Here is a 12,100-nt window from a genome sequence, read left to right as displayed (position 1 = left end):
CTTACGTCATCGTCGAAATTAAACAAAAGCCACGTTTTAGCAGCTGGAAACAACATGTATCCAGTCGCTTACGAGTAGTTCTATGAAAGTTGGACGTGTAGTTAGAAATAACTATACGATGTAGCATATGCTGATGAGTTTGCAACGCTGAAATAAGGAAGTAAGAAAAATATAGAGGCAGGGCCCCTTTCTTCTATTCGATGCAAGAAGCTAAAGCTTGGTTTGGAAATATTGCCAGAGGGTGATGAAAGTATCCATACTAGTACATGTAATTATACCATTCCAGTTTTCATATGCAAAATACAAACATGGTTACTAAGTCATTATTATTTGTACGTTTTAACATGAAAGGTGCAACTGTAAACTTTACACAAATAAAATTGTACAAGAGGCTTAAGGACACCATAACCTCCTGTTCTCTTGTGCAAAATGTTAATTTTTTAAAAGGAAACTTAAGGCTTTGGATCAAGCTAAAGTAGACAAACTACAACAGCATACCTGTGATCAGAGTGCAAATACTTTATGGAGAGATACATGGAGATTTAGGATAACTACATGACCTGCACCCAAACATTCAGTAAAATAAACTATAAAACGTTATTTAGTAAACATTTGCACCACAAATTTGTAGGAAACAAGCATACGAAGTATAGATTTGAACAAGAGTCGCTTACAAAAGACTGTTTAAAATCCATAGGATTAATTGTGCTCACCATGGATAATGAAACCCGGTATTTAGCGTTGTGAAGTCCATAGACATATCGCTATTCAACTAGAAGGCTTAAGAAAAGGGAAGTATGTGTATCAAAAAGTTGGTTGTCAGGTAGACTGAAATGAATAGAAAAGTGATATTTTTCTCGAAATTAAAAGCCCCATTCCGACACAGTTGTCAAATATTAATGAGTTTATTAAGATTGAAAGGAAATGTGTATTTGTTTGTTTTTTGCAAGTACAGCTGATTATATTCTACTCTGGTTTTAAAATGAAAGCTGTTGGTGTAGAAAAGTGCAGATGATAATGTATTCGTTGATGTAGGATTGGTGTAAGATCAAGTTAATAGACTAAGAAAATTTTTGTATTGTTTTATTATTCGATCGAGTATGTAATTGTAATTAGCATAAAATCTATTCTAGCTACCGGCGCTAATCTAGGGATTGGTCTTGAGTATATTAGTTAACTCTTTAGATTAAAGAAGGCATCTTATCATATTATTGCTATTCGTCGTGATACCAGCAGGCTAAAATATCTGTAGGAGAGAGAAATAGGATAGCATACCATATTCACACACTGACTGCATGAAGTTTTTGTAATGTGTATGTACCAGGGTAAAATTTTGCTGGTATTTGCAGATCCACTTCATTCAGCTAAGTACCTATACTGTTTTTCTTGAGAATTTCACTCCTGCAAAAGTCGTTAATGTTTCACATAGACTTATTTGCCATTAGTTCATAATTGACTGAACATAAAGCCTGAGGACTACTCTTTGGCAAATAAAATATGAATCTGAAATATTATATCTGTACTTCTCTGGTGTGAAAATTATAATGAGCAAATTCAGATAAATGTGAAAACAAGTTTGCAGTATAGAATGTTTTTATGTAAAGTTTTAAGTTTGTTATTTTCAAATAAAACTTAAACATTCGTTTTTTGTTGACATATAAAGGGTAGTGACTCAGTACTGTAAATACAATTTTGTAGTTAGTGTTAAATGTCAAAACAAATGAAATATTTCATTTAAAGTCCTTAAGAGCTGATATATAGTCCATGTTTGTTTCTGATGTGATTAAAGTATAATATGACCATTTATCCCATTTTTAATGGGACAGCACTTTATTTATTTGTGTATCCCAGAAAATTTGAGACTATCTAGAATGCTTGATTGTACCATATAGTTTGTATTTGACCTATAAACTGTCTGTATTTTAACAATAAAATATTTTTTGTATTATATTTTGTACAATAACAGAAATTCCATTTTATATAGAATTTTAGTGTACCTACATGTAAATAAAAATAATTAATGATGTGTTAATAACATGTAAAATATGTATATCAGGCACCAAAAATTTTGAATGTTTACTGCTGTTATTTTACAGGATTTGAATGAAATTTCAAGAAAATATCCAACTGTAAATATTTTGATTTTAGGTGAGTGAAACATATTTAAGTGGGTGATTAATATTTGATAATTGTGCATAGAACATGTTAAAAGAAAAGAAAAAATGTAAGAACAGTGTGTCAGTTATAAGATAGTTTAATGTTTCTAACCTAAAGATCAGCTATACTTGATTGTTACTTTATGCATAAATAATTACTTTAGAGATTAAGAAAAAGACCTACTCTTATTGCTTACTCACCTCATTCAGTGTTGTAAAACCATATATTGTTTCTGTCATCTATAATCGGGCAACAAAGTTAAGATATCTATAAAAAAAGCTTTATTACAATATTAAAAATGAAACCTAAACATTTTCCAATAAGGTACTGTATTTGCCTGAATATAACATGCACCAATTTTGAAAGTTTACATTGAAGAAAATTTGTTTTGTAATACATCAGTTGTACCAAATGTATTGAATAGTTTTTAAATACTGTAAATACCTATTGGCATATTAAACATTTTAGGAAATCTTTTCTTAATTTGTTTTGTGTATGTATCAGTTTTACAACATTTATTGAAAAAGTTATAAATATTTGTTATACTTATAATTTTCACAACCATTGTGTTTGCTTCTTCCTCTTGTTATTCCTATTGCATGTCATCATCTATTCCATCCATTGCATTGGACATGCAACAGATTTCTTTCAAATATTTAATGGTGCTTTAATGATTTTTTGGTGGTAGCTTCTGGTAGGTCCAGCATGGCCAGGTGCGTTAAGGCGTTCGAGTTGTAATCTGAGGGTCATGGGTTGCAATCCCAGTTGTACCAAACATGCTCACCCTTTCAGCCATGGAGGCATTATAATGTGATAGTCAATCCCACTATTTGTTGGTAAAAGATTAGCCCAAGAGTTGGTGGTGGGTGGTGATGACTAGGTGCCTTCCCTCTAGTCTTACACTGCTAAATTAGGGACGGCTAGTGCAGATAGCCCTTGAGTAGTTTTGCACAAAATTCAAAAACAAAAGCTTCTGGTAAAATACCTAACAAAATTCAACATGCATGAATATAATGTGCAGGCAGTTGTTTGGGAGATATTTGGAGGAAAAAATAGTATGCATTCATATTTGAGCAAATATGGTAACAAAAATGACAAAGGACAAATGAATCAGAAGTTATTATTTCATATAATTCATGGCAACTATCTTACAGATAAGAAAAATGTCAAAAGCTTGTTAATTGTGATGGAGTAATATTTGATATCCTGAGATGTTACTCAAAATGATGCTATTAATAGAGGCTTGTCTTTCTTTTATTTGGCAATTCTTCTTGAATAAATTTTTTTAGAGGTCTCGTAAAGGAGCATTTAAGATTTTCAAGTAATAAATGTTTAAGTTTCTTAACTATTACCAGAATTATGCTAGCAAAGCAATGTGGTATTTTTGAATAAATCCAACAAATATCAGACAGGTAAACTTGCAGTAACAGCAGATTTGACCAAGAAATAATGGAAGTGTTCAGTAGTTGATAACTTGACTGAATTTTAAGTTTCATAAGAAATAAATAGATTGAACGTACTTAAGGGACAGTGAAAATAATTTTATTTAGGTACAATAAAACGTGTGCATAACTAGGTAGACAAGTTGACAGTTACCTCTGTTGGATCAGTGAATACCTAATCATCTTTTCATCTCTCTAGATGAATTTTTGCTGAGCTTGTCAAGATGAAAAGCAAGTAGGAACAAAAAATTGTACTCAAATCTAGCATATAAACTTGCTTTCTCTGTCCAGTTCCCTGATAGCATTAATCAGTTATCACTTTCAATCCATATCATAATCAGCCAGCTAAGAATAAGTTAGTGCTGATATTTTCTATTTAAAAAATACAGGGTGGCCCGTAAGTCCCTACCCATCCATATGTTACTAGATAAGAATAAGTTAATGCTGATATTTTCTATTTATAATATACAGGGTTGCCCATAAGTCCCTACCCATCCATATGTTATTATGTTATATTCAATTATGCATGTATTATAAATTTGTTTCTTATTTTCAGAGAAATATGGCCGATGTAAGCCTATTTACACTTGAAGAGCGTATTGTGACAAGTAAGTGGGTGCATGAGCACAGCAAGAATGAGGGACAACGCCCAGATACACTGGATACATAAGATATATGGATGGGTAGGGAATTACGAGCCACCCTGTACATACAATACTGAAATATCCCTGTAGGCAGAAGAGATGTTACATACTAAAAAAAACAAAAATTGAACCATCTGGAACAAAGCAGAGGTAACAATTCTGAATTATATGAGTTGCTGTGACAGTATGAAAACAAAATAACTGGAATTCTTTAAATTCCATATCACTAAAGATGCTAGCATATTACAGCAGATAAAAAATTGTATTACATCATTACTCCACATGGAAAAGAAATGAAAACTTTTGCAAATACTTTATAATTACTTTATTTGATAATATAAAAGAGAATTTCTTTTTTCAAAAAGCAGATGCATTTTATGATAATTCATTTTTCTTTAGATATTTTAGACTATGTTTCATACCACAAAGTTGGTAGAGAAAACTGGTGAAATTATTGGTCATCAAGGACTTCACTTTCTAGTAAGCAATGCTGGTATCATCATTGGAAGAAGTGACTCAGAATGATATGATGAAAAACTATGAAGTCAATGTAGTCAATCCTTTAATATTTACCAAGGTATCCAGAATAGCTTCTAATATGTATGTATATGTATATTTAGGTATTAATTACTTCAAATACACTCAAATTGCCAGGGAGGAAAAAATCAGTATGAATTATGTAAGAAATGTGAACCTGCAGCATTTACCATCACAACTTAATGTTTGATGTATATTGTCTTGTCTTTAGAAAAAATGTAGCTAATTCAACATTTTTAAGTTGTTTTTTTTTAAATAGAATAATGAAACACACCTTATGTTACAGCAGAAGAGCATTGTTTTTGCAGTGTATCCTCTTGAGTTCAGTATCCAGACAGAGGTTAAGTTATGTGATTATATTTGAAAGTTTAGAAGAGTTCTTCAAGACATTACTGTTTGGGCTATAAATAAAGTACACCCAGATACTTCACAAATGCTCTGTTTAGTTTTATTCCCTTTGCAACAGTTTAAAATATGTTGCATATGAATTTCTTCAAACAATAACAGAACAGCAATATGTTTTAGTAATCCATTCCATATTTCAGACACTTTGTTAAAAATCATATATTAATTTTCTTTCATTGAATAGGCCTAATCAGCTTCAGTTTTGTGTGCCTTGATTACAGATAACATCAGTCGTTTTTTTTAATGAATTCATTCTTTCTTTTTTATTTTTACACTTCTAACTTAAAGATTTTAATTTCAGTTAGAATGTTTGACTGATTTGTCATTTAAATCATTCTGGCATGACACTTATATAACCATATTATTTCCCCCTCAGGCTCCTCTACTTTTGTTGAATGCAGCTACAATACAAAATGATACAAAGCCTTTTGGATGTTTTAGGGCCCTAGAAGTGAACATCTCTTCTGAACTTGGATCAATTTTTTTTAAAATGATTTTGGTGGACTTTATTCCTATAGAGTCAGCAAGGTAGATCAATTATTTATTACATAACAAAGTAAGAGATCTTATAAAGCTATGTACTGTTCAAAAGTAATTTTTTATGAAAGATTGCCTTTTATTGTTTTCTAGTGTCAAATTCATACTAGTTTACTTTCTGTTTTCAAAAGTCAAAATAATTTATTATACTTGTGGGTCATTCCATGCCAAATCATCCAGGGGGCTGCAGGTGACCCCCACAGAATGCCTTGAAAAAATTCACATGTGCTCATCTACCCATATAATGAAAAACTGCCAACGATTAGATCAATATCTCTAATAGTTTCTGATTTACAGCCCTGTAAAATTTACTTCATTGTTTTTATATTTTTGGCAAATTCATTTTGGGAACTTTGGCTGCTTAAAGCTGTAAGAGTAATGGTGGTAGAAGGCTGACATTTGCTACACTGACTAAATTAATCCCACAGAATTAAAAAATGGTCTCAAACCAAGTTTATCTCTCTTAGGATTTTCATAGTTAGGCTGTAAAATCATCTGAAAAACCCAAAATCGTACAAAACATTGGTTTATTTAATAAGCCATAATCAAAGACTTAATATGATACAAAGCTGAATATTTTTTGAAATATCCTATAAGATTAGTTGATAAATCAGCTGTTGTAATTAAAAGTCTGTTAGATCTCCTGTAAAAAAATTTAGCTGCATGCAACTTTTTATGATTTAGATAAAAATAGCCTTTCTTCAGGCCAGTTTGACCATGTCACCAGCTATTCAGCCTTTTCAAATTTTTACCATATATTTTTACATCTCTGAATATGATCTACAAACAAAATCAAGATGGTTTTCAACATACTTTTTGAGTTGTTAATTTTTTAAAGTATCCTCTGACTATATGTTTTTTATTTGAAAAACATTCACTTCAGGTGTGTTCCTCTGTACAAATATATCCATACAGTTTTGAAATATACCTGTCAGAATGTTATGAATCCCACTGAAATGTTCTAACCAGCCTTTCACGATGTTAAATAATGAAGTTGTAAGAAACAAGAAAGAATTAATTCATTTCTGAACAAGTTTATTGGCATAACTAGTTAGATCACACGGCAATGCAAATATATTGTGTGTGCATTACAGTTATGCAGATATGGCTGAGTTTAAGATTCATAATATAATACATACAAAGGTAAATCAGACACAAAAAGCACAGTGCTATAACAGGGGATAACTGAGAAAGATTATAGTCACATCAAACTGAAATAATCATGACAATGAAATGTTTCAAAAACCACTTTGGCAATAAATTAGCCATAACAACATCAAATAAACATTGCTTTGTTTCAGGGGCATAGATTTTTTACACCCCATGGGGGGGATGATTTTGCAACCACTTATGTGGACTGTTCAATTTGCAAATTGGTAATCTCTGATTATGTGAACCTGAAAGATGTAAACATGCAGTCACAGAGTAATCTTGTTGCCACAATACTTGCATATATACTTAGGCCTACTGACTGATACTTATGAACTATCGCTTAGATTGAAAATCTTAGAAGCACGCCTATATAAGAGATGTACATTTCGGCTACTGAAAAAGCCTACATCTAGGCCTAATTATATAATTCGATTGATAAGAACACGAGAACCACAAGAACAAAAACACAATTTGTAGGCCTGTGATGCAATAAAACAGTTGAACAGATAAAACTGTAGGAGGAGATGATTGTATGCACCATACCCCCCACCTTTGACTTAGAACATAGTGGCGAGCACTACTGTCTTGCATGGTAGATGCACTTGTCAGACAAAGAATATGTTGGAAAGGAATTCTGCTTTCATATTTTCATGACCTAGCAGGTCTTGAGAGCAGTTCGTTTCTTGATTTCTTCACAAATGACACCAACACATCAGAATGTTCATCTGATCTATCTTTTATGTTTCCTACATACCATTCATGATAATATATGCATGCCACATATTTCCCTGGCTGATAATTGTCACTGCTATCATTAGACACTATTTGAACTGCTGCAGCATCACTTTCACTGTTACTACCAACAGTTACAACTGTGTACACATCATCATCTGATAGCCTTCTCATATACAATTTGTTGGTAGAGTGAGGAATAAAGCTATGATGTGACCTAATACCTGTCACAGTTTTGTGTTTTTTCATAGTGCTCAAGTAGATCAAACTTTACACAATTCTGCAGGACTGATTCCCAATTGACATGAAAAAACTGAATGCCCTAAATGTGGTCCTTTGCCCAATAGTACATACCAGAGACACTTACAAGTTGATTATTTATAGGCAATTGAAGGCTTGCATGAGCCACCAGCCTCTTTACCATACCCCCAACTCCATCGCATGGACTTATCCCATGACTGGTGGCAAAAAAATACCATTCAGTGGACAACTGATAATCTTCAAAATGGTAGCAAAGATTTGCAAGATATTTAAAATTCTTGTATTGCAAAGCTGCACCATTGCTGAATTAAATGATATTTTCTGTGTTTGGATATTTCTGTTTAACATGGCTTTGTACTGTGGTAATGAAAGCATGAACAGCTACCGTGTTGTGTTTCAGACAATCTGACAGAACACACATGCTAACAATGCTGATATCTTGAGATCATGTTCAGAGATGTAAGAATATATGGTAAAGGCTGATTAGAATATTTCAATGGGATTCATAATTTTTTTCAAAATTGTATGGATATATTTGCACACTGTAACACATCTGAAGTGAAGTTTTTATTTTCAAGTAAACGTATGGTCAGAGGATACTTTAAAACATTAATAACTCAAAAAGTATGTTGAACACCATCTTGATTTTTTTTGTAGATCATATTCAAAGATGTAAAAATATATGGTAAAAATCTGAAAAGGGTGAATAACTGGTGACATGGTCAAACTGGCATGAAGAAGGGCTATTTTTAGCTAAATCATAAAAGGTTTCATGCAACTACATTTGTTTACAGGAGATCTAACAGACTTTTAATTACAACAATTGCTGATTTATCAACTGAAATGTTATAGGATATTTGAAAAAATATGCAGCTTTGTATCTTATTAAGTCTTAGAGTTATGGCTTATTAAATAAACCAATGTTTTGTACGATTGTGGGTTTTTCAGGTGATTTTACAGCCTCACTATGAAAATCCTAAAGATTGAAACTTGGTTTGAGACCATTTTTGAATTCTGTGGGATTAATTCAGTCAGTGTAGCAAATTTCAGCCTTCTACCACCATTACTCTTGCAGCTTTAAGCAGCCAAAGTTGCCCGAAAATGAATTCACCAAATTATAAACTATTAGAGATATTGATCTAATCTTTGGCAATTTTTCATTATATGGGTAGATGAGCACGTGTGAATTTTTTTTTAAGGCATTCTGAGGGGGTCACCTGGAAAATTTTCCAAAATCTGGATGATTTGACATGGAATGACCCTTGTATAATACAGTAAAACCTGCCTAAGGCAGAATCGCACAGGACCGAGTAAAATTTTCGGCTTAAGCAGGTTTTCCAGCTTAGACAATGAACAAGCACTTCCTTAATTATATATAATTTTTTGGCACAACATTATACTTGCTTGACTCAAGGGAAGTAAGACATTTGTTAATAAAGTTATTATACTGTTTATGCTATATTTATTAGAATAAGAACAAAAATATACATTCAAAATATACACAAGTACACAAAATCTTAAATTTATTTGGAGAAAGTGTCCAATTTCAACTGTTTCATTTTTTTTTAATGGGCTTTCTAGTGGTTGAAAGAGAATACCAGTTATACAACCTTTTCATAAAGTTAATTTTACCCTGTCATTTTTGCATACAATTTGATAGCGTTACTATAACTTAATACTTGCAATAAAGTAGGAATTTCTATTTCCTCACTATATTTTTCATTTTGTTCATCTTCTGAATTTATTATATAGATTTTAAATAAATTTCATCAGTTTCTGTTAAAACATTTTTGTCAACGTTCACAAAATATTCCATGTTCACAGAATCATCTACATCAATCTTCTCAATCAGAGTTTGGATTTCATTAGAATTGTCAAAACAAACAACTTCTCCACAATATCCACCATTATCAAGAATAAATCCATCGTTTCGAAAGCACTTTATTACGCATTTGATTGAATGACTTAAAAATGCAATTGCACCTAACATGTCAATTTTCGTGGTCATTTCAGATGCTCTCTTTCAGTCATCCACGTTTGCAATAATATGCTGAAGCATCAGTTTTCTGTATTTCAGTTTTATACATTGTATTATTCAGTTATCTAGTGGCTGTAGAACTGATCTTGTACATGGAGATAGAAAGACTAAACAAACATTTGAAAGTTAAACTTTTGAATGACAAGTTGTATTATCTAAGAAAAGTAGAATATTCCTATTTTCTTGTTCCATTCTTTTGTTTAATTTGTTCAAAAATTCCTCGAATATAACACTTGTCATCCACGTTTTATTATTTGTTTTCCATTCTACAGAAAGTTGATTTTTCCTTAAATTTTTGAAACAGCATGGATTTTCACTTTTACCTATTACCCATGGTTTCTCTAGTTTCCCATCACAAATGTGACCAAAAGTACAGTCAATCATTCTACTGAATAGTAACATCTGGAATAATGACAACAGAAAAAAGAACAGAATGTATTTAACCAATATTTACTGTCACAAAATGTCCAAGACTTTTAATATTTTAAAAATTAATTAAATAAGAAATTAATATTTAATCAAAAACAATTTTCTGCCTTATTCAGGTTATAATCTTACTTCTTGATAGGTGAGGTAGGTGAAAGATAGTTTTCCATCCGTGTTACACAGGTTCTGCCATATAAGAGGGCCTTTTGTAAGAGAAATCTTAAGATAATGCTGCAAAACTTTGATATTTCTGGTTTGTACAGGTTTTTTCCCTATGCAGTTTCCAGCTTAGACAGGTTTTACTGTATGAACATTATTAAATAATACACCAAGAAACTCAAACACAAAAGAAAATTTTTTAAAACGTTACACTGTAAAAATGTTTTTAGATGAGATTCATAGTGCACACTATAATTACCATGTATTGCACTTTTGAATAATAATAATAATAAACAAATCAAATTGCAAATAATATTAATGTGCCAATGAAGTTTATGAAAACTATTTCCATTATAAAGATTTTTTACATTATGTAAAATGAATTTTGAAAAATGATTGTACTCTTAATTTATAGAGGTTGTTATCAACATACATCTCATGCTAGTATATTCACTGACTTTAATTATTAAAATGAACAAGTGTTTGTTATTATGGATATTGAAATTAATGGTTAGTTAGCAACAGTTCTTCAGGTTTTTACAACATACCTTAGTTGTTTTTATTTTTCAGGTTACCTTAAACATGATCTGAGTCACTGGCTGTGGATTTATATCCTGATAATATCCTCTCTGTTTCAATTCATCCTGTGTGGATAAAGACAGACTTAGGAAGACTTAATGCTCCTACTGACATGAGCACCAGTGTTGAAGGAATACTAGAAACTGTCTTGGAACTTAACAAAAGTGATAATGGATTGTTAATCAATTATGATGGTAAAGTTATTCCATGGTAAACTCAGTTTTTTTTCTTTTGTAGAAAATGTATTGTCAGTGTTGGTAAAATTAATTTTACTTGTGCAGTAACAAAAACAAGAGAAACAAGATATCTTATTATACATCAACTTTGTATAGACACAAAACTTTGACTGTAATAAAACCTCTCTTTATTTTTGACAAAATGTTGATTATATGTGAATTGATTTGAGCAGGTTAACTACAGTGTTTCTAATTATTTCGAAGTATGTGTGTGTGTCTGTAAAATTACTAAAGAAATGGAGTGATGCTCATTTTGACTTGATACTGGGTTTAAAGCAAGAGTATTAGTAATTATAACTTATCTATTGAGCATGAAATAAACTGTTAAAAAAATATATAGTAAATACACCCACGAAAGAATGTATCAACTAAATACCACAATTATTGAAAGTAAATAAAACATTAATAATGAGAAGCTTGAGACTTACTTGTAAGACAGACATTTTTTCCTCCTCACAAAATTACTCATTCTTCTCATTTCTTTACTACAAATAGAAAAATGTTGTTCACTTTTGTTCATCAGGTGATGAGTTATTTTTTGTGTATGGGAAATAAATAATTTGACTAAATTTTCGTTAGTACTGAAATCCTGGGCTTTGTATAGCCTAGTGTTTAGTGTTCTGGATTATGAATCTGAGGGTCCATGGTTCATTTCCTGCTGCCACTGCACTATGTGTTGTTGGTGCATTATAAGAATAATAGTCAGTCTCAGTATTTGACCACACAGAAGTTGACTGGGTGCTGTTGACTAACTATCTGCCCTCTACTCTATCAGTTAAAAATAAAACATAACGA

At 31.5% G+C, this 12,100-nt stretch overlaps 1 long non-coding RNA gene across 6 annotated transcripts; it reads left to right on the top strand.

The window, feature by feature from the left end:
- Positions 1 to 11,448, top strand: LOC143240753 (uncharacterized). Of its 6 annotated transcripts, none has more exons than XR_013021918.1 (6): positions 1 to 268; positions 2,097 to 2,148; positions 4,156 to 4,393; positions 4,643 to 4,820; positions 5,562 to 5,713; positions 11,061 to 11,448. It is a non-coding gene; the product is annotated as an uncharacterized LOC143240753 (long non-coding RNA). The 6 variants fall into 6 exon arrangements; XR_013021917.1 differs by having other exon boundaries at positions 1 to 795; XR_013021920.1 differs by lacking the exon at positions 2,097 to 2,148.
- Positions 11,449 to 12,100: the final 652 nt, after the last annotated feature.

Source organism: Tachypleus tridentatus, chromosome 13, assembly GCF_004210375.1.
Source record: "Tachypleus tridentatus isolate NWPU-2018 chromosome 13, ASM421037v1, whole genome shotgun sequence".
Classification (NCBI taxonomy): domain Eukaryota; kingdom Metazoa; phylum Arthropoda; class Merostomata; order Xiphosura; family Limulidae; genus Tachypleus; species Tachypleus tridentatus.
The sequence above is the reverse complement of the archived record's forward strand: the minus strand, read 5'-3'. Positions and strand labels throughout refer to the sequence as shown.